Below are 23,618 nucleotides of genomic sequence, written 5' to 3' on the forward strand. Positions count from 1 at the left end.
GAAAGACCTCTGTTTCTCCCTCCATTTCCCCATTCATACACGGTGGGCGGCAAAACAAACTCGACTTGGCCGAAATCGATGTAGGCAAATATTTTCAATAGGGGCAGGTTTGTAACTTCACTCAGACATAAGACAACCGCCCTACCTATCAGCCCCTTTCATACACCGTGGGCGCCAACCATGGGCGCCAACCACTCTCTCCTCGCCCGAAATCGCTCTGGGCAAATATTGGTGAGATGTGAGATTACCGTCGTATCCCCAACCGACGAGATGTCCAAATTTTAAACGGGGGCTAAGTTCGTAACTTTCCCATATTTCAGACAGGCGCGTCCCAAAAACATGGTTCCCCGTACCTCTCCCTCCATTTTCCCATTCATACACCATCCGCGCTAGAACACCATCCCCACACCAGCCTTCGTCCGCCACCCCATCCATCGCCGCCGTCCTCCACCACATCCATCGCCACCGTCCTCCACCATGCCAGAGCGCTTACCAAGACCGCGTCGTCCACTACTAGAGATGGACGTTTCTCATCCACGGCGACAGACCAAGAGCCTTGCATCACATCCTCTCGCTTCATCGGCGCCATCGTCCTCTTTGCCGGGGCCGCTCACACGACCTTCTGTTCCACCGCAACGGGACTTATCCCCCGAGGCACCCGTCTACCGTCGCAGATCTGCTTCAACGCCACTGATAGCCATCGCACCCCCGATGCCTACACGGCGCCGCAAGAGAGGTGGTAATTCATGATACGTCTCCGTCGTATCTATAATTTTTTATTGTTCCATGCCAATATGATACAACTTTCATATACTTTTTGGCAACTTTTTATACTATTTTTGGGACTAACATATTGAGCCAGTGCCCAGTGCCAGTTCCTATTTGTTGCATGTTTTTGTTTCGCAGAATATCCATATCAAACAGAGTCCAAACGGGATAAAAACGGATGGAGATTATTTCTGGAATATTCAGAGAATATGGGAAGGAAAATCCATGCGAGACGGTGCCCGAGGGAGGCACGAGGCAGGGGCGCGCTCCACCCCCCTGGGCGCGCCCCTGACCCTCGTGGGCCCCCCGTAAGGCGGTTGATGCCCTTCTTCGGCCGCAAGAAAGCTATTTTTTTGTAAAAATCACGGCGAAGGTTTTAGTCCAATCGGAGTTACGGATCTCCATATATTTACGAAACGGTGAAAGGGCAGCAGGGAACGCAGAAACAGAGAGAGACAGAGAGACAGATCCAATCTCGGAGGGGCTCTCGCCCCTCCCATGCCATGGAAGCCAAGGACCAGAGGGTAAACCCTTCTCCCATCTAGGGAGAAGGTCAAGGAAGAAGAAGAAGGGGGGGTCTCTCCCCCTCGCTTCCGGTGGCGCCGGAACGCCGCCGGGGCCATCATCATCACCACAATCTTCACCAACACCGCCGTCATCTTCACCAACATCCTCATCACCTTCCCCCCTCTATCTACAGAGGTCCACTCTCCCGCAACCCGCTGTACCCTCTACTTGAACATGGTGCTTTATGCTTCATATTATTATCCAATGATGTGTGGCCATCCTATGATGTCTGAGTAGATTTTTGTTGTCCTATCGGTGGTTGATGAATTGCTATGATTGATTTAATTTGCTTGTGGTTATGTTGCTGTCCTTTGGTGCCCATCATATGAGCGCGCGCGTGGATCACACCATAGGGTTAGTTGTATGTTGATAGGACTATGTATTGGAGGGCAAGAGTGACAGAAGCTTCAACCTAGCATAGAAATTGATGCATACGGGATTGAAGGGGACCAATATATCTTAATGCTATGGTTGGGTTTTACCTTAATGAACGTTAGTAGTTGCGGATGCTTGCTAATAGTTCCAATCATAAGTGCATAGAATTCCAACTCAGGGATGACATGCTAGCAGTGGCCTCTCCCACATAAAACTTGCTATTGGTCTAGTAAAGTAGTCAATTGCTTAGGGACAATTTCGCAACTCCTACCACCACTTTTCCACACTCGCTATATTTACTTTTTTGTGTATTTATCTAAATAAACCCCTACCTTTTATTTACGCTCTCTTTATTATCTTGCAAACCTATCCAAAAACACCTACAAAGTACTTCTAGTTTCATACTTGTTCTAGGTAAAGCAAACGTCAAGCGTGCGTAGAGTTGTATCTGTGGTCGATAGAACTTGAGGGAATATTTGTTCTACCTTTAGCTCCTCGTTGGGTTCGACACTCTTACTTATCGAAAGAGGCTACAATTGATCCCCTATACTTGTGGGTTATCAAGACCTTTTTCTGGCGCCGTTGCCGGGGAGCAATAGCGTGGGGTGAATATTCTCGTGTGTGATTGTTTGCTTTATCACTAAGTAATTTTTATTTGCTGTTCTTAGTTGTTCTTTATCTTTAGTTATGGATATGGAACACGAAATACCAAAAAAAATAGGTGTACTTGCTGCTCATGGAGATGGGGAACCTCCTAAAACCCACGATGTTGGTTATGTGAAAGATATTATGTACTACTTTAATAATCCTGAGAAAACCCCATTCAATTATGTAATGGGAGTAACGTTGCATCAACGTGAATACTTTAGGGATTATCGCTTGATGCAAAAAGGGAAACTATTATGGGATCAAATTTATATATTGAAGTGGTATGCTCAGCAAGTATGCTTGAGTTATGATTATACTTGTTGCTCTAGGATGAAGGCTCCACACCTTCCCTTTTCATGCAAATTTAATGATAATAAAACCTTAGCTTCTTATGCTAATGGTATATATGATTACTATGATGTGGAACAAATAGAAGAATTTGTTGCTTTTATGGGTGCTTATGAAATTGAATCTATGTTTAAAGAGTTTGAAGATTCTGATGATGATGTTTATAGACCTGAAAATTTAGCTATCCTCAAATATTGCTATGAGAATTATGAATACAATTCCGATATTAATGCACTTATTGAGAAAGTCTCCGCTGTCCAAGAGGAGACTAATATTTTGCAGGAATCCATGGAAGAAGAAGTTGATGAAACTGTGAGCTCATTGGATGAAAAAGACGAGGAGGAGAGCGAAGAACAAAAGGAGGAAGAGCGGATTGATCACCCGTGCCCACCTTCTAATGAGAGTAACTCTTCAACTCATACATTGTTTAATTCCCCTTCGTGCTTACCGAAGGATGATTGCTATGATGACTGTTATGATCCCTTTGATTCTTTTGAAATATCCCTTTTTGATGATGCTTGCTATGCTTGTGGCCAATATGCCAATATGAATGATGCTTATGGAGATGAACTTGCTATAGTTCCTTATGTTAAACATGAAATTTTTGCTATTGCACCCACACATGATAGTCCTATTATCTTTTTGAATTCTCCAAACTACACTATATCGGAGAAGTTCGTGCTTATTAAGGATTATATTGATGGGTTGCCTTTTACCGTTGCACATGATGATTTTGATAGATATAATATGCATGTGCTTGCTGCTCCTACTTGCAATTATTATGAGAGAAGAACTATATCTCCACCTCTCTATGTTTCCAACACGGTAGAATTGCAAGAAACTGTTTGTACTATGCACTGGCCTTTACTTTGTGTGCATGAATTGTTCTTTTATGACATGCCGATGCATAGGAAGAGAGTTAGACTTCGTTGTTGCTTGATATATGTTACTTTGTGCTCACTACTAAATTACAAATCATTGTTAATTAAAATTGGCTTTGATATACCTTGGGATCCGGGTGGATTCATTACTTGAGCACTATATGCCTAGCTTAATGGCTTTAAAGAAAGCGCTGTCAGGGAGACAACCCAGAAGTTTTAGAGAGTCATTTATTTCTGATGAGTGCTTTTATATAGTTTTAAAACAAAAAAATAAAGATGGGAACCCAAAACTTTTCAAAAAGTAAAGTGAAAGTGAGAGAGACGAGCATTGTGAAAGTGGGGGACGTCCTTGAACTTTGTTCATGCCCATGGGAACTTTGTGAATCTTAATTACAGAAAATTTTCAACAAAAATAATTATCCCCTTGTACAATTCCATTGTATTATAAAAATAATGTGCCAAGGTTTGCCTTTAGGATGTTTACAATGCTTGATGGTTTGTGCGGTGCAGGACAGAAACTTTGGCTGTAGTGCGTGATTTTACATTTTTTGCTGGAACATCAACCGGTTCTGATTCTTTTTGCACTGCCTTTCTATACAAATTTTTTATTTTTCCTAATTTTGGAAGAATTTTTCAAGTATCATAAGTATGGTGAATGTTCAGATTATTACAGACTATTCTGTTTTAGACAGATTCTGTTTTTGATGCATAGTTTGCTTGTTTTGATGAAACTATCAATTTATATCAGTGGAGTAAGCCATGGAAAAGTTATATTACAGTAGCTACAATGCAGAAACAAAATACGAATTGGCTTGCAATAGTACTTAGAGTAGTGATTTGCTTTATTATACTAACGGATCTTACCGAGTTTTCTGTTGATGTTTTGTGTGGATGAAGTGTCCGATGATCGAGAAGGTCTCGATATGAGGAAAAGGAGGAGAGGCAAGAGATCAAGCTTGGGGATTCCCAAGGCACCCCAAGTAAATATTCAAGGAGACTCAAGTGTCTAAGCTTGGGGATGCCCCAGAAGGCATCCCCTCTTTCTTCGACAAGTATCGGTATGTTTTCGGATTCGTTTCATTCATGTGATATGTGTAGATCTTGGAGCGTCTTTTGCATTTAATTTTCACTTTTCTTTTATGCACCATGCTGGTATGAGATAGTCCTTGGTTGATTTATAGAATGCTCATTGCACTTCACTTAAATCTTTTGAGTATGGCTTTATAGAATGCTTCATGTGCTTCACTTACATCATTTGAAGTTTGGATTGCCTGTTTCTCTTTACATAGACAACCGCCATTTGTAGAATGCTCTTCTGCTTCACTTATATTTGTTAGAGCGTGGGCATATCTTTTGTAGAAAGAATTAAACTCTCTTGCTTCACTTATATCTATTAAGAGAGATGACAGGAATTGGTCATTCACATGGTTAGTCATAAAATCCTACATAAAACTTGTAGATCGCTGAATATGATATGTTTGATTCCTTGCAATAGTTTTGCGATATAAAGGTGGTGATATTAAAGTGTGCTAGTGGGTAGTTGTGGATTAGTAGAAATACTTGTGTTGAGGTTTGTGATTCCCGTAGCATGCACGTATGGTGAACCGTTATGTAACGAAGTTGGAGCATGAGGTATTTATTGATTGTCTTCCCTTGTGTGGAGGTCGGGGGCGCGCGATGGTTAACTCCTACCAACCTCCCCCCTGGGGGCATGCGTAGTATTACTTTGCTTCGAGGGCTAATAAACTTTTGCAATAAGTATATGAGTTCTTTATGACTAATGTTGAGTCCATGGATTATACGCACTCTCACCCTTCCACCATTGCTAGCCTCTCTAGTACCGCATAACTTTCGCCGGTGCACTACACCCACCATATACCTTCCTCAAAACAGCCACCATACCTACCTATTATGGCATTTCCATAGCCATTCCTAGATATATTGCCATGCAACTTCCATCATCATCATATACATGACTTGAGCATTCATTGTCATATTGCTTTGCATGATCGTAAGATAGCTAGCATGATGTTTTCATGGCTTGTCCGTTTTTTGATGTCATTGCTACGCTAGATCATTGCACATCCCGGTACACCGCCAGAGGCATTCATATAGAGTCATATCTTTGTTCTAGTATCGAGTTGTAATATTGAGTTGTAAGTAAATAGAAGTGTGATGATCATCATTATTAGAGCATTGTCCCGAAAAAAAGAGAGGCCAAAGAAGCCTAAAAAAAGGGGGGCCAAAGAAGCCCGCAAAAAAAGAGAATAAAAGGGACAATGTTACTATCCTTTTTCCACACTTGTGCTTCAGAGTAGCACCATGTTCTTCATGTAGGGAGTCTCTTGAGTTATCACTTTCATATACTAGTGGGAATTTTCATTATAGAACTTGGCTTGTATATTCCGATGATGGGCTTCGTCAAATGCCCGAGGTCTTCATGAGAAAGCAAGTTGGATGCACACCCACTTAGTTTCAGTTTGAGATTTCATACACTTATAGCTCTAGTGCATCCGTTGCATGGCAATCCCTACTCCTCGCATTGACATCAATTGATGGCATCTCCATAGCCCATTGATTAGCCGCGTCAATGTGAGACTTTCTCCCTTTTTGTCTTCTCCACACAACCTCCACCATCATACTCTATTCCACCTATAGTGCTATATCCATGGCTTACGCTCATGTATTGCGTGAGGGTTGAAAAAGCTAAAGCGCGTTAAAAGTATGAAACAATTGCTTGGCTGAAACCGGGGTTGTGCATGATTTGAATATTTTGTGTGATGAAGATGGAGCATAGCCAGACCATATGATTTTGTAGGGATAACTTTCTTTGGCCATGTTATTTTGAAAAGGCATGATTGCTTTATTAGTATGCTTGAAGTATTATTGTTTTTATGTCAAATGATAGACTATTGCTTTGAATCACTCGTGTCTTAATATTCATGCCATGATTAGATACATGATCAAGATTATGCTAGGTAGCATTCCACATCAAAAATTATCTTTTTATCATTTACCTACTCGAGGACGAGCAGGAATTAAGCTTGGGGATGCTGATACATCTCCGTCGTATCTATAATTTTTGATTGTTCCATGCCAATATGATATAACTTTCATATACTTTTTGGCAACTTTTTATACTATTTTTGGGACTAACATATTGAGCCAGTGCCCAGTGCCAGTTCCTGTTTGTTGCATGTTTTTGTTTCGCAGAATATCCATATCAAACGGAGTCCAAACGGGATAAAAATGGACGGAGATTATTTTTGGAATATTCAGAGAATATGGGAAGGAAAATCCACGCGAGACGGTGCCCGAGGGACGCACGAGACAGGGGGGCGCGCCCCTGACCCTCGTGGGCCCCCCGTAAGGCGGTTGATGCCCTTCTTCGGCCGCAAGAAAGCTAATTTTTAGTAAAAAATCACGGCGAAGGTTTCAGTCCAATCGGAGTTACGGATCTCCGTATATTTACGAAACGGTGAAAGGGCAGGAGGGAACGCAGAAACAGAGAGAGACAGAGAGACAGATCCAATCTCGGAGGGGCTCTCGCCCCTCCCATGCCGTAGAAGCCAAGGACCAGAGGGGAAACCCTTCTCCCATCTAGGGAGAAGGTCAAGGAGAAGAAGAAGGAGGGGGGCTCTCTCCCCCTCGCTTCTGGTGGCGCCGGAACGCCGCCGGGGCCATCATTGTCACCGCAATCTTCACCAACACCGCCGTCATCTTCACCAACATCCTCATCACCTTCCCCCCTCTATCTACAGCGGTCCACTCTCCCGCAACCCGCTGTACCCTCTACTTGAACATGGTGCTTTATGCTTCATATTATTATCCAATGATGTGTGGCCATCCTATGATGTCTGAGTAGATTTTCGTTGTTTTATCGGTGGTTGATGAATTGCTATGATTGATTTAATTTTCTTGTGGTTATGTTGTTGTCCATTGGTGCCCATCATATGAGCGCGCGCGTGGATCACACCATAGGGTTAGTTGTATGTTGATAGGACTATGTATTGGAGGACAAGAGTGACATAAGCTTCAACCTAGCATAGAAATTGATGCATACGGGATTGAAGGGGGACCAATATATCTTAATGCTATGGTTGGGTTTTACCTTAATGAACGTTAGTAGTTGCGGATGCTTGCTAATAGTTCCAATCATAAGTGCATAGAATTCCAAGTCAGGGATGACATGCTAGCAGTGGCCTCTCCCACATAAAACTTGCTATTGGTCTAGTAAAGTAGTCAATTGCTTAGGGACAATTTCGCAACTTCTACCACCACTTTTCCACACTCGCTATATTTACTTTTTTGTGTCTTTATCGAAACAGCCCCTACCTTTTATTTACGCTCTCTTTATTATCTTGCAAACCTATCCAAAAACACCTACAAAGTACTTCTAGTTTCATACTTGTTCTAGGTAAAGCAAACGTCAAGCGTGCGTAGAGTTGTATCTGTGGTCGATAGAACTTGAGGGAATATTTGTTCTACCTTTAGCTCCTCATTGGGTTCGACACTCTTACTTATCAAAAGAGGCTACAATTGATCCCCTATACTTGTGGGTTATCACTTCATATCTCCTCAACTTTTTGATCTCAACCAGAAAATAGATCTTAACTTGGTTACTCTACTTTCTTTTCAGCTCTTAGACTTTAGTTCTTAGTTCGAAGCAAACAATGGCTGCTAAATATCATTTCTCCGGTTTCCCCCTTTTATGATCACTATACAATCAGGATACGTGCTTCGTGTCATAATAGCACTGCTCGACCCATCAAGCTAAGCAAGCTTAGTTGTTCAAATACGAATCTGATATTATTAAAACATATTCGTTTAATTGGTCGGCTAAATGTTCCTAAATTAGTTTCGAAAATGCATGTTCGCCACTCGGGTGTGTTTCTCTACAGGGTGCCCACGGTGGGCCGGCCCACCCTGGGATTTTGGGTCGTCCCAGGCCCCGATTCCCCTCTGTTCTGCCGCGCACTTCTGATCTATACTCGCCCCTAGCCGCCTGCCTCGCCGGCGACTTGCCGTCCCTAGACGGCATGACTCTAGGAGGAGACGCCGGACTAACAGGAGGTCAGGAGCCGCTCGCCCAACATCGTCAACGCTGCCTGGGCGCGCCGCCGTGCCTACCTTCCCAGTCCGTTCAGGGCTCAGGCGTGCAGCACCCACTAAGCCAACCCGATTTATCCTGAGATAAGTCCTCAACACTCAACAGCCACTCCTCATCACCCATTTTCTAATTGATTCATTACTCATTAGGCAGGACTATCATTAGGGTTTGTTGTGTGCTCAGTGCTACCTACACTAAATGGTTCAGATGTATTTCGGTAATCTTTAGTACCTGTAAAGTTCCCAGGGTTTTCCAAATTCCGGCCCTAGGAACAGACACTAGTCATTTTGGATTGTTGGTCGTAGTGACATTGACCCAGATTACTACCGCAAGCCAGGTTTGTTGACAATTTTACTTGTCTTTCTTACTCATTCGATATAATATCCAATTATTCACGTCGATTAGTTGCAAACAATAAGTGCTAGACAAACTTCTTGATTCAGATTTTGGACGGTCTCTTACTGCAGTTACAATTCTGCATACTTGTCCTAGTAAGCTCACAAGTAAATGATTGATTCACTACATCTATGCTTGCCTTGCCATATTTGTTGTCAATATTCTTTTAGGGTGGACCACCATGTTTCTAAATACTGCAACCATAGACATGAGTGAATAGTATTTCTCTATGTGATCTCTTCCATCATGTGTGTGCAACGAACACTGCATTGTATAGAAAGAAAGTGTCATTTCCAGCTTTTACATAGGCTTCGATCTTTTACATGGAATACAATCTGCCTACTTGCTTTGTGTCGCACTACCAACACTCCACCCTTGAAGCTAAACATTATGCCACTCATAGTTCCTTAGTTTATTTGTTCAAATACGAATTTCATATGATTCTAATGTTCCTACTTCAGTATTGAAATGTGTGTCTCCCTGTTATAGAGACATAAGGGGTTTGTATTTCTATGTGTGGTTTGGTCAGCACGGTTGGGGGGTGAACTTTGCATATGCAGGGGTTTATAGGGAGACACTCTTCGAGTTGAATCCGCAATGCATTCCATAGATAATCTGACTACTTTTTATGTTTTCATGAATCTCAGATTCTGAACAGCATCATAATGATTATGAGCTTACGCGCATGAAAAGAATAAAGCAGAACAATGCCATGGCTGTCAAACTTGGCATTAAGGGACTGAAATCAAGTCTGGATGCAATGCAATGCAAACGCTCTCCACCTACAGATTCATTCTCAGACTATGATCCTAACAGTGATTCTGAGCTAGAGGGAGATCTAAGTCAATGTAGCTCCCTAGTGGAGGAGTCAGAGGAAGATGCCCTATCTTATTCACCCATCAAGGTGCTTGCTCTAACTTTCCAAGGTTATATTTGTCGCACATATCTTGCAACTGATGCTTTGCATTGCTTCTACTTTGTTGAACTGCCATTAGCTTAGTTTACACATCGTGTATGTGAATACGCCATGCCTATCCATTTTCAGTACGTATTCCATCTGTCATCATACCATATTTATCCATTCAAATGTTGTTCTTTTGTATCAGACGTTCAAAAGGAAGAGGGCGATTGCTGATCGTGGAGGAGCACAAGCAAAGTATTTGGAAAAGGTAGTGGCACCTGATAAATCAAATAGCCCATTAGGTGTAGTTGCAATATCACCTGACCCACAAAACACCCCAACTCTAGCAGTATCTAGCCCTACTACACTGGTCATTTCTGATGCCCCAACTCAGCAGACCCCAACTGCAGCAAACATTATGATTATGCCAGTTGACATAGCACCAACTCTACGACGCAAAACCCCCATTCCAGCAAAGAGTACACCAAATCCAGTTGCCAAATCCCTTTTCGAACCAGAGAGAGCCCCAATTGCAGCAAATAGGACCCCTGTTCCATTTCTTCCCAGTTTAGAAGACAAAGCTTATATTGTTGTCAGGAACTTTGTGCACGTCTTTCCTTCATGGAAAGATTATATCGCAGACACAGAACAATTTCCAGTCTTCCTCCGCAACTTACGCGTAAGTTATGTACTAATGTTATTCATGGTCATTACTGTATATGTTTCTGCTGACAGAAGACACAAGATTTCATTCTTTTAAATAGGCGAGGACCAAACTGGATTGTGAAGACGAGCAAGGGTTGGTTGCACTTTTCAAGCACTCGTTGATGACGTATCGTTCCTACCTGAGGCAAGCGCACTTCGATGGCAAGCCTCTAAACGATATTTCTGTAAAGTCTCCGGTGCTACATTTATCCGACGGTGACTGGAATAATCTTGTTACACATTGGTCTCGGCTGCAGCGTAAGGTACTATCTATGATATCACAGCACAATTTGAACTACATTTCTGCATTTGCCTTAACGTCTCACTTGTACGAAAACTGTTAGCAGAAGAACATTCATTCTCAAGGGACCACAGAATCTCGCAACTATAGTGCACACTGCATTGCTGTTGTGAGTACCTCTTGCCCTGTATGACCACACATGTTAGCCTCGTTATCGTCCATTTGGTGGACATTATAAGATCAGTATGGACTCTTACATAAATTTAGAATCAACCCAATGCTTTTGAAGAGGTTTAGCTCTGCAGTCCTCTTGTAAGGACTGGACGTCGTCTATCGCTGTACTTACATTAACAGCTACTCCCTCCGTCCCATAATATAAGAATGTTTTGTACAGTACACCAGTGTTCAAAACACTCTTGTATTATGGGAAGAGGGATTGGTTCATTGTGTAGCATTCTGCATCTTATCTCCCTTGCCCACCATTTACTAAAAAAGATCAGATATATATTTAATCTTACCAAAAACTAGAATACACAGACAATGCCAGTGCAGAAGTGTAGCCCATTGCTCTTGTCAGTACATTTTGTCCTGTAATGCTTGTACTTCCAGGGATTGGTAGTTGATTATGTAGCATCAATCTGCATCTTACCTTCATTATCCTCAATTCCTTCTAGTATTATCATATCTATAATTCCTCTCTACAAAATGTAGAGTACAGGCAATGCTTATGAAGAAGATTCTATGCTGAAGTTCTTGAGTTATCCTTCCCTTGACATGGAGAAGGGCATTATAAAGCTGGTGTTAACTGTTAATGTAAGTCAGTCCTTCTAAATCCTTTATCCTCAACTGCTGTTTAATTTGCTCATACTCCCTATCGTTTACTGTTGTTTAGTTTGCTGTTTCTACCAAAATGCATGTTCGCAAGAACCGTAAGTTCTAAGTTTTACTTGTAAAGTCAAATTCCTTATTCATACCATGCACATTACTCAATACTCCCTATATTTATGCTTGTTTTTGTGGATCTATAATCCAATGTGTGGTGAAGCAGCCCACGTTTGCACCTTGCCATCTCCTGTTTTATCTTACTGATGTGGCTGATGATATGAACAACATGCCATGCACATTAACCAAAATAGATACAATGATTTTCTTTGCCCTTCATCTATGCTTGTTATGTTGACATGGTAATCCTGTAGTGTGGTGAAGCTCCCCGCATTATGAACAATGCCAAATTATGCTATTGATATTTTGAACTTACTCTTTATTTTCTAATTTGAAATTGGATGGAATTGACAGCACAGTTATCATCTTTGTTTATACACGTGCAAAACCTGTCATCTCTCCGCTTTGTTTTAGGGTGATATGCCTGATGGCATGCACAAGTCTGCTGAAGGCTGTGAGACAAACCCAACATATATTGCAGCAAAGAAGGCAAAACATCTTGAAGATAGCGAGACAACCCCAAACTCTTGTCTTGATGCAGTGTTCAAGTTACTTGAGACTAGCGGTCAGACAAGCTCACAGAATTCATTGTCTGAATCAGTTCGACTTCTTTAGTCCCAAGTTCTAGCAGAAAGGCATTCTGCAACTCAACTTCGACTTGAAGTCCTATCTCTAAGAAATATTGCGGAGAAGCCCAATGAGAACCTCATCGCTAAACAGCTACACCTGGAAGCTATGACCGACATGCTAGGCCGGTCTCACAGCCTTGCTCAGCAGCTTGCGCAACAGTTCCCGCGCAAGGCTAACCTTTCTTGAACTGTCTTGGAAGTGGTCTCGATTCAGTATTATTTTGTTACGCTGCAATGGTGCCCAGTTTTTGTATTCTGCTTCTTCGTTGCGCGTTATGATCACTGGTGGCGAACTTCGATGCCCAGTGGATGCAATATACCATAAATCCTTTATTGTATAGTGTAGGTTTATTCTTAGTTACTATGCCGTAATTTCTTTATTGTATAGAGTAGGTTTGTTCTTAATTCTTACTAGTTACTGCCATCATTCGCTATCTGAAAAAAAATCAGATGTAGTCGACCAGGCCGAAACATTCGCCTCTAACGGGCCTGGTGTTTAGCGGGCCATAATTGGGACGGCCTGCATCTTTCTTGGGCCCGAATCATTTGGGCCTTCACACTTTGTGCGAGGCCCACAACTTACACCAGCCTATATTTTAGTTGGGCCTTTTGTGGACCCAACGCTTAGTTTGGCCCAGGTAGCGTTGGGCCATTAACAGGCTGAATATTGTACTGGCCTGTTACGGCCCAGATGAAACCATGGGCCTTTAGCAGACCGAAATGCATATTGGGCCTCAATTTTCACTAGTTGTCGACGGGCCTACAGCAGGCTGAAATGTAGACGGGGCCTTTTTGGGCCCAGTTATATCACGGGCTGTTACCAGGCCGAAACATATCTCGGGCCTTAGTTGGCCCACTGATATCATGGGCCTTTAAGAGGCCGAAAGCTTAGTACAGACATCAACGGGCCGAATTATGAGGCCTTTAACAGGCCCAAAGTCACATTGGGCTTAACTGTTGCCACCTTTATCACGGGCCATTAGTGGGCCCGATGTCTTGTCAGACCATATATGGCCCATGGGCAGCACGGGCCATTCCCAGGCCAAAAGTCACACCGGGCTGAAATGGGCCCATGTCTACATCGGGCCTCTAACAGGCCGAAAGTCACTGGGCTGTAATTGGGCCCAAATATTTGGTGAACAATTAACTGGCCAGATCTGGCTTCGGGCCGTAAATGGGCCCAAATATTTGGCGAACAATTAACGGGCCAGATCTGGCTTCGGGCCGTAAATGGGCCTTTATTAAGCAGGACGTTATTGGGCTGGCCCACTAGTACCTGAGTAAGTACTACGGGCCTTTGACTGGGCCGGCCTTTTTAACCTATATGGGCCTCTGTTGGGCCGTGCCACGTGTCGGCGTATCATAGGCGCTTTGGGTCCAATGAGTGGATGACATCTGTCCCAACGGTGAGCCCACACGTGTTTCCTCCAGCCAATGATGATTTTACACGTGGAAAATCCCCATTGGTCGGGGCTGTTAATGGGTTATCGGATCCAAAACCAGACCCGATAGCTTAACGGCGTTCCGTTACGGTGGATGCCACGTGTCGGTCACCCTTGACGAAAGCACTTCTGTGACGCGCGATTTATCGTCATGGAAGTGGACACTTCCGTGATGATAATTTTGGTAATGTCATGGAACACTTCTATGACAGCACAGGTATGACTATCTTGATTCTGTCATAAGTTTTTCATGGATGTACATGCATGACAGAAAACGTGACCTACTGTGACAAACGCGTATCATCACGGAAGTGTATTTTTTTGTAGTGATGGTTACTCTGTACTCAATGGCTACTTTCAAAAAATCACCATTTTCAAATAAGCTTTTCAACTGCATTGCATTCTACATGGCACCTACTACCTTCATGCTTGTGCAAATAAGATTGTAACACAACTGACTTACTTGTTAAAAATCTTGTCGGTGTATATCTTGCTCATCTGCCTCTCCATCGGTAAATACGTTAGCAATTTTGGCTGCTTGAGCGCAGTGTTTGCTTCTTGCTGTAGCTCAGATCCCAGTATTTTTTGTTGCAAAGCGGTGTATTGCTTGGCAAACTGCAGCAATGAGTTGCCAGGGCTCACGTACCGCTTCAAAACAGCATTGAACCCCTCGCTGCACTGCGTAGTCTGCAGAAACGGGAAGACGCACTGCATGAAGTAGGCCGGCACCCAGTACATTCACTTCTCCCATAGGCTAGCAAGCGTCTCGTTGTCTTGGACTTGATATGTTTCAATCATAGCCATCCAGCTCCTTTCAAACTCCTCCACCGTCAAGTTGTGGTCCATGCACAGCTCGAATGCCTTGCGCAACTCTGGACGATCAGCAAAGAACGGTCCTCAGCCTTCTTTATAATGTGTCACCTGCAGTGCCTGTGCACTGCCAACGGAAAGACCTCCTCTATGCATGCACGCATGCTAAAATCCTGGTCTATTATTATGTTCATCGGAGCAAGTCCACCCATGCACTCCAAGAAGGTCTTGAACATCCAAGTGTACCCATCCGTGTCTTCGTTCCGAACGAGCCCGCATCTGAACTGCAATGACTGATTGTGGTTATTTATTCCTATGAATGGAGCGCATGGCATCTTGTACGTATTAGTGAGATATGTCGCGTCGAACGAAATGAATCTCGGAAATGTTTTAGGCTCTTCTTGCAGCACCATCCACCCAATACATGTTCCTAACACGGTCCTCATGATCCAATCTTATCCTGTAGAAGAAATCTAGATCTCATCGAAGTAGGCTATCGTGGCTTTTATGTCAGCCAACCTGCTCTCTCTAGGGTACTTTGCCTTTAGGTTTGTGACGCCTGCTAGTATGTAGGGCATGCTACTCAGAGTCCCATTTTTGCTGTGGATGAGGGATATTATCTGGACCATTCTTGATGGACCGACGTTACAATCATGTAGCAGCTTTATGAATTTCCTCTTGAGGGGGTGAATCCTCTGTGGGCAGTCAAAAATTTTACCAGGTCAAACTTCTTTATGAGTTCGTGGTTGTGCTCGTCAAAATATCCAGTGACCACCCACCGTGCTCCATCTACGTTCAGCTTACACCGGACAGGGCATTCCGTCTTGACAATGATACCTCTCTTTCATTCCGGAATGACAGGCGCAACACCTTTACCCTTCTTGTTCCTTCGTGCCTTGTAGCACCTCATCTCACCTCTGCTGTACTTGTTTGTTTTTTTAATTTTCCTATGGTATTCGGTGTTGACCGCAAACCCATGGAACTTTGCATATGTCTGGTAGAATTCCTTTGCATCTTCAAACGAATCAAATCTCTGCCCAACATACAATGGCTGAGGTACCATGATTTCTGATTGCCCACCATATTCATCCCCTTGTGCTTCATCATCAGTTTCACCATTCACTTCAGTATCGGCGGCTGTTTCATGTGCTTGAGTGTTGCTTGTGCTGGTGTGCAAAGGTGTGCTTGTCGGCATTGCCGGAACGATTGCCATTTCCGACACTGACTCGGCATTGTTTGTGCATGATTGTTGGCTGGCTGGTGGAACGCGTCCTCCGTGCGCTCAGAGCTCCCCGCGGTAGATGTCCCCACGCCGTTGTTGATTGTAGTTGAAGGTCCTGCAATAAACAAATGGGTACGAGCGTAAGCTTTTGCTTAATGGCATGTTTATCGTAACGGAGTACAACAACTGCATGTGATTTGGCATGACATCATTCACACATTAAGCCATGAATCTGCATATGGCCATGCATGGCAACTGTAGTTCTCCAGTCATGGCAGCTACAGTCCAACAAACATGGCAACTACTGTTGCCAATGCATGGCAACCAGCTTCTTTTAGCATCAAAACTTGGATTCTATAGCCATGGCAGCCACAGTCCAACATACATGGCAACTACTGCTGCCACTACATGGCAACCAGTATATTCCAGCATCGAAACTTGTATTCTAGGCTTGAGCTCACTAGGCAAATGCGATCAATCATGAATGTTGCACACACTCTTATAGCAATTGGCAAATCCCGGAGACAATAGATGACTCTTTGCACAGGACCACTTGGTAGCATTTTTGTTTGTTTTTTCCACCACCACCGTTACAAATCTACTTTTCCTTACATGCTATTCCCACAAAAGCAAATGCAGTACTGTTTTCTGGTTCACATTTTTTACCTTGTTGTGCCGCATGTGCCGATCTTATATTGTCTGTCATTCCAATTTGATGTGCTCTATCTGCAATAGCGCTGTCCTGCAACTGTGAAGCTTGCCATGAGACGTTTGCCGATGTGGTTCCACCATAACAACCTGTGATCATGGTAGCAGTTGGTCATTGCATGGCAACTGTAGTTTGTTCAACATGGCATATGTAGCGGTGCATACATGGCACACATGTTTGTTCACACATGTCATCCATATTTCTTTTAGACATTTGCAATCACATTTTATGACACATGGCAACTCCAGTTGTCCAGGCATGGCAACTGCAGCTGTCCGTGCATGGCAACTGCAGCTGTCCAGGCATGGCAACTGCAGCTCTTAGCTATGTTCCTTTCTCCTAATTCACTGTCCATAACTTCACTTCATGTACTCACCTATGTACAACGTTGATGGCAGGTACATGGTTGCCGCCTGATGCCACGTGCTGCATGAAGGTCCTACATTTTTCTGATGTAACTCGTGAGTCTTTTGCCATCCTTGCAAGTTTAATTTCATGTCCACAACAGTAACTTTCTTTTTCGTATGCGTTACCTTGATTTGCCACATTAGCTACTTGAAGTTGGTTGCCCGGACATTTGTCAGCATTAGCGCCCTGTGACTGAACTTGCCATGGTGCCCCCCTGATTGTGGTTTGGTCATAAGAACCTGCGAAAAATGAGATTGTAGGACATAAGTTGAATGACATCTTCATCGTCATGAACATGGCAACTGTTTCTTTTTTGTTTATCATGCATCGTACCGATGCCCGCGTAGTGCTCTAGTAGTGGCAGCAACGGCCCTGCAGAAATGAGTTGACTGTACTCTGCTACATCCCAAGGGGGCATTTCCGGCCTTTGAGAAAACCAAGGATCAGTGCCGTCTTCGTGATTCATTCTTCCCCGTTTTGTTTCTGCCAATGTGTTTTCAGTCACTGCATGGACAAGAACGCATCAACAGTCCACAAAAAATGCATTCTTTGTTGTTTGCACATGCAAGATAACACGGCAATCTTATCACATCTCCTGCGTAGGAAACCAACACATCATGGCAAGTAGGACATGCACATACACTCTCTCTTCTGAAATCTGGGTGCCAGCTATCATTTTGAAGCGATGACAACAACCAATAAAATAGGATGGCAAGCAACAAGATAACATGGTGGCAGTTAACGGCACCGACAGGTGGCAACTGATGTTAGACACAAGTGGCAATTTTTTTCCTACGTCCCCATGCCAAATTTCTCCTTTCTCTCCCTATTTTTAGTGATTCCTACGCATCCTTCATTACCAACTACTCGCACCAAGCCAACCGATAATCTTAGCTCAACTCTAGCATAGTACATGGCAGATCTGGCGTATGTTGGTTGGCAAATGCGAATACACACAAATCTGTGGGGTGTTTTGCCCTGATAGCGTGGATCCAGTCGCCATCTTCGTTGGCAAATTTGCAATTTCAAATTTCTGGGCAGAAGAAGGACGGGAAACAGAAGGAGATCGGAGATTCACCTGTTTTTAGCTGGTTGTCTTGGGAGGGAGGGGTTGGGGGTGGTTAGCGGTGGGAAGGCGCTATGGATCTGCTCTGGTTGCCATGGCAACTATAGAACGAAGGTGATGGAGGTAGGGAATCGAGAGGTAGGAGTAGACGGCGGCGGGTCGGACTGGGGATCGAAAGGAGGCCGAGATGACTGGCGTGCTGGGTCGTGCGGGCAGCGCGGTCGTTTGCCCGGATGTGTGGGCGATTTTGCCACACACCGGACGTGCGGCCTGTGGCTGCGCGCACCCGGACGCGGTCGTGCAGGCGGGATCATCTCGGTACCACACAGGGCGTGCGAGACAACCACCCGATACACCACACGTGTGGCAGTTATCGGCGTCCAAAAACTATACAAGAGAAACGAAAGGACATGGGCTAGACCCATAGCTAGGTGCCCTAGGTAGCGATCGCGAAGCGTCACGCCAGCCACACGGCCGCTCGCTTCGCTTCTATGAAACAAATCAATCGCAGATCTGGTCTTGTGCCTTCGTCCCTCGTCGGTTCGTCTTCTTCTTCTTTTTTGCGAGAACTTCATCCTCTCGTCGACCGCTGGCGTGTCACTCGGCGCCTCGGCCACCGCTGGTTGTCGTGGTTGCGCGCGCCGCTCACCCATCCGGCATCCGGCAAGGCAACAATACAGTACGTATCCATCCATGTACCATATTCCTGTTCCATCCCCCGATTCCATCCAAAGCTAAACGTCAGTAGTTTATTTGATTCTTTAGTACGTATTCAACTATTCATCCATGATCCATCCTAATTTTTTGTCATGTTGTGTACATGTATAGGGTCACAATCATCCGATGTATAAATTTCTAATTCTTTGCATCCTTTTTTCTTTATTATTTTAGGACATTAGCCTGCCATCTTGCCTAAGAAAAAGCATTTATCGGGTGCCGAAAAAAGGAGAAAAAAGAAAGAAAGTGATCTAAAACAGGGGGGCCATGTCCTCGAGTTCGCCTAGGGCCTCCCGAAATACAGGGCCGGCCCTGTTTGTTTACTATGTCTAACGACACATACTTTTGTTTTAATAAAGATGGTTGTGCGCACCATATGCGTGGAAGCCCGGGGTTTTAGCCTCTTTTGAGAAAAAAAACTCAACATAATTGTCAATGGCAGCATAAACAAGAACAATTATTGGTCTCAATAGAACATAATTAACTGTGAAGCTTGAAATACAATTTAGACTCTTATGTACAAGGTACTAGTGCTACACACGCGTTGAAGTCAGAATCATCCAAAGTTTATTTTGTGAGCACGGGAGAAATGTCTGGCCGCCGTGACCATCCCACTGGCTGGATCATATCCATGGTCCGGTCGCCGGCGCTCGCCACCTTGCCCTTGGATGGGCGAAACCAAGACACCACCGTCGACCAGAGACCGGAGCTGGATCTCTTGCCGTCTCCCATGGCCGGAGCAGCTAGTAATATATGGAAGGAACTAAACCTCTCTCTAGCCTTCACGTTTCGTCTCTTTACCTAGAGCTGGCTGTTCTCCTGTGCCGATGAGGAGTTGCTGCCGCACGAGTAGCTTCATATATATAGCACCGCGAAGATCTGCTTGCTTGGCGACCACGGTGAATGGTCTCTACACCTGTGCAAAACGCTGCTTCATCGGTCAGCATCGGACTCAACCTTACTGGCCAAGAAAACAATACTCCTCGTGTGAGTTCCCACAAAAAGAATGGAAGATAATACTCCTAGCTGTGAACGTTCCTCGTTAGCTACCAGCCAGCTCAACACGAGCATCCCAATCATGCAAAACGTCAGCGCAAAAAATGGTTAATTGGTCGATCACTGTTGGGATATCCTCCTCATGTGGGCTGTGAGGAGATGACCATTTGAGGCCTTTTAGGCAGCCCAAAGAGGTGCAGAAGCTCACTACCCACTAGGGTTATGACCTAGGGTCATTTTGGACTTTGCACATGAGTGGATGGGGATGCTTTACCCTCCATCCAGCAGCCACCACCAAGTGTGACAAAAATCAGTTCATCCTCCAAGAGAGAAGAAGAGAGAAAACCAAGAGAGCAAGGGAAGAAGAGGAAGATTGAAGGAAGAAGAAAAGGGAGCTCCTCCCCAAGGTTGTGATGGTCCAGATCCACAACCTTGTCTCCTCCAAGCTTCATTTCCACCATATTTGGTGAGATTGTTCCAATCCCTAGTTCTTGAGCCCCAAATCTTGTTGTGTTCATCCAAGATTCAGAAATCTTGATGTATGAGATCCTCTAGTGCTGTCTAGAGAAGAACTTGTTGTATCCCACATTTGATAATAGTGGAAGAGGATTTGGGTGGCTTCGGCCCGTGGTTTTGCACGTAAAAATCTGGTGTCTCCTTGTTGATGGTTGGTGCTGTCCAGAAACTTACTCCTACCACAAGACACTAGGCTGAGGAGTGTCTTGCCTGCTGAGTAACATTTTCTGCCTCCATATATGCTGCTTCATATGTTTCCTTCCGTGCTAAGCAACGATCCTTGAGTTAGTACATGATGTGGTGCTGAGATTACTTGTTTCCGCTGCAGTTATCAGTTAACCACAAGTGCATTTGTGTGCTAATTCCCAACAGAGTGGCCTCAGAGCCTTGGTTGCTCAGAAGGTTGCAAATCCCAGTTGCTTGATTGTTGCTGGAAGTGCTGCTCACAATGGCTTTGGAAGAAAGCGCTACTACAAGTGGCATGATAAAACTTGATTCTTCCAATTACTCATTATGAAAGCCCATGATGGAAGACATCCTTTATCGCAAGGATTTGTATGAGCCAATTGTGACAGACAAGATACCCACAGGTGTCCCGGAAGAAGAATGGAGAGTGTTGCACAGAAAGGCAGTAGGTATGATTCGGTTGTACATCAACCACAATATTTTCCACCATGTTGCAAATGACACAAATGCATATGAGATGTGGCAGAAGTTGGAGTCTATGTATGAGAGGAAGACATCAATGAACAAAGCCTCGGTGATCAAAAGACTTGCAAAGCTTGAGTACCGAGATGGCACAAGTGGCACAAGTGTGATTGAGCACTTGAATGTCTTCCAATGCCATATAAATCAACTTTCAGCCATGAAGATCAACTTTGAGGATGAGGTGCAAGCATTGTTGCTGCTGAGTTCCATGCCTGATAGTTGGAACACGCTTGTTGTGTCACTTAGCAACTCAGCTCCGGATGGGAAGCTGACTTTGGAGATGGTGAAGAACAGAATGCTGAATGAAGAAGCCAGAAAGAAGGAAAAGGGTGATGCCTCTTCTTCTGATGCGTATGTGGCTGAAACCCATGGGAAGAATGAGAACCGTGGACGCAGCAATACAAGATTTCAGCAAGGCAAAAACAAATCCAGGGGGAGATCAAAGTCAAAACAGAGAAAAGATATTACTTGCTTTCATTGTGGCAATCCGGGACACATAAAGAGCGAGTGCAGGAAGTACAAAAGAGAGCTTGCAGAGGGGAAACTCACAAAGAAAACCGAGCAAAAGGCTGAGAGCAGTTCAGCCATGACCGCAACAGATGAGGACTATCTAGTCATTGAAGATGAAGATTGCTATAGTGTTGTTCGTGATGATGCCATGATTTGGGTTGTGGATTCAGGTGCATCCTTCCACATCACATCACACAAGGAGTATTTCACATCTTACACTAGTGGTGTTACTAGCCAAGTGAGGATGGGAAATAGTGGTTCGTCAGCAATTGTTGGCAAGGGCTCTATATGCATTGAAACAAACACATGTTGTAGATTGGTGCTCGATGATGTGAGGCATGTTCCCGACATAAGGCTGAATTTGTTGTCAGTGGGCAAGCTTGATGATATCAAACATCCTAATTATTTTGGTGAAGGAAAATGGAAGCTCACCAGAGGCTCTTTGATTGTGGCTTGAGGAAGTAAGCAAGGTAATATCTATGTGACTAAAACCAAGTTGTGCAATGAGGTGTTGAATGTTGTTGAAAACGACACTTCGGTTGAATTGTGGCACAAGAGGCTTGGGCATATGAGTGAGAAGGGCATGCATGCTCTTGCTCGCATGGAGTACCTCCCTGAGTTGAAAGGCATATCCTTGAAACCCTGTGCACATTGTTTTGCTGGCAAACAACATAGGGCTGCATTTCTTACACTCCCTCCACATCGTGCAGAAAATGTTCTTGATATTGTGCACACTGATGTTTGCTCCATGACTGAAAAATCTCATGGTGGAGCATTATACTTTGTGACTTTTATTGATGACCATTCCAGAAAGGTTTTTGTGTATGTGCTGAAACACAAATACCAGAGGCTTGAAGCCTTCAAGGAGTTCCATGCCAAAGTTGAAAGAGAAACTGGCAGGAAATTGAAGTGCGTGAGATCAGACAATGGTGGTGAATACCGATGTCCTTTTGAAAGGTATTGCAGAAAGATTGGTATCAGGCTTGAGAAGAGTCCACCAAAGACACCTTAGCTCAATGGTCTTGCAGAGAGGATGAGCACGACACTCACAGAGAGGGTCACAGCTATGCTCTCTCATGCTCATTTACCTAATTCATTTTGGGCTGAAGCATTGATGAATGCTATGTATGTGGTTAACCTATCTCCCTCAGTTCCTCTTGTAGGTGATATTCCTCAGAGAGTTTGGTCAGGGAAGGAGGTGTCATACAAGCACTTGAAGGTCTTTGGTTGCAGGGCATTTGTACATGTTCCAAGGGACGAGAGATCCAAGCTTGATAGCAAGACAAAGTAGTGCATCTACCTCAGCCAACCAAGTGAAGAGTTTGGCTATAGGTTGTGGGATCTAGTAAATAGGAAGATTGTGAGAAGCCGAGATGTGGTGTTCATTGAAGATGAAACAATAAAAGATATTGGGAAACCAGAGAAGCCAATGACCAACACACCTCAGGTTGACATGGATCCAATCCGTCCTCCTCTCGTGCATGACAATCATGGGGGAGATGATGACACTGAAGACAGTGAAGATGCAACTGATCAAGGCAGTACAAGTCGAAGTGGCGAGCAGCCATCAAGTGATGATGATGATGAAGTTGGTAATGATGATGCCAACAAAAATCCACCTGATTCACCACAAGTGCAGCAACAAAGAAGAAGTGAAAGAGTTCACATTCCTTCTTCCAAATATCCACCACATCAATATGTGTTGATGACAGATGCAGGTGAGACCTCATGTTATGAGGAGGCAATGTCTGATGAGAACAAAGAAGAATGGTCAGAAGCCATGCAGGATGAGATGAATTCCTTGTATGAGAATGATACTTTTGAGTTGGTGAATCTGCCAAAAGGCAAGAAAGCACTCAAGAACAAGTGGGTGTATAGAGTGAAGACTGAAGAAAACACCTCACATCCAAGGTACAAGGCCAGATTGGTTGTGAAAGGATTCAGTCAGAAAAAGGGCATTGATTATGGTGAGATATTCTCTCCGGTGGTCAAGATGTCTTCGA

General features: G+C 44.0%; 1 pseudogene; it reads right to left on the reverse strand.

The window, feature by feature from the left end:
* The window catches only part of LOC141022954 (protein FAR-RED IMPAIRED RESPONSE 1-like), a 63,980-nt pseudogene extending 46,460 nt beyond the window's left edge, over positions 1-17,520 (reverse strand).
* Between the last annotated feature and the right edge of the window lie 6,098 nt (positions 17,521-23,618).

This window comes from Aegilops tauschii, chromosome 5 (assembly GCF_002575655.3).
Source record: "Aegilops tauschii subsp. strangulata cultivar AL8/78 chromosome 5, Aet v6.0, whole genome shotgun sequence".
Taxonomy (NCBI): domain Eukaryota; kingdom Viridiplantae; phylum Streptophyta; class Magnoliopsida; order Poales; family Poaceae; genus Aegilops; species Aegilops tauschii.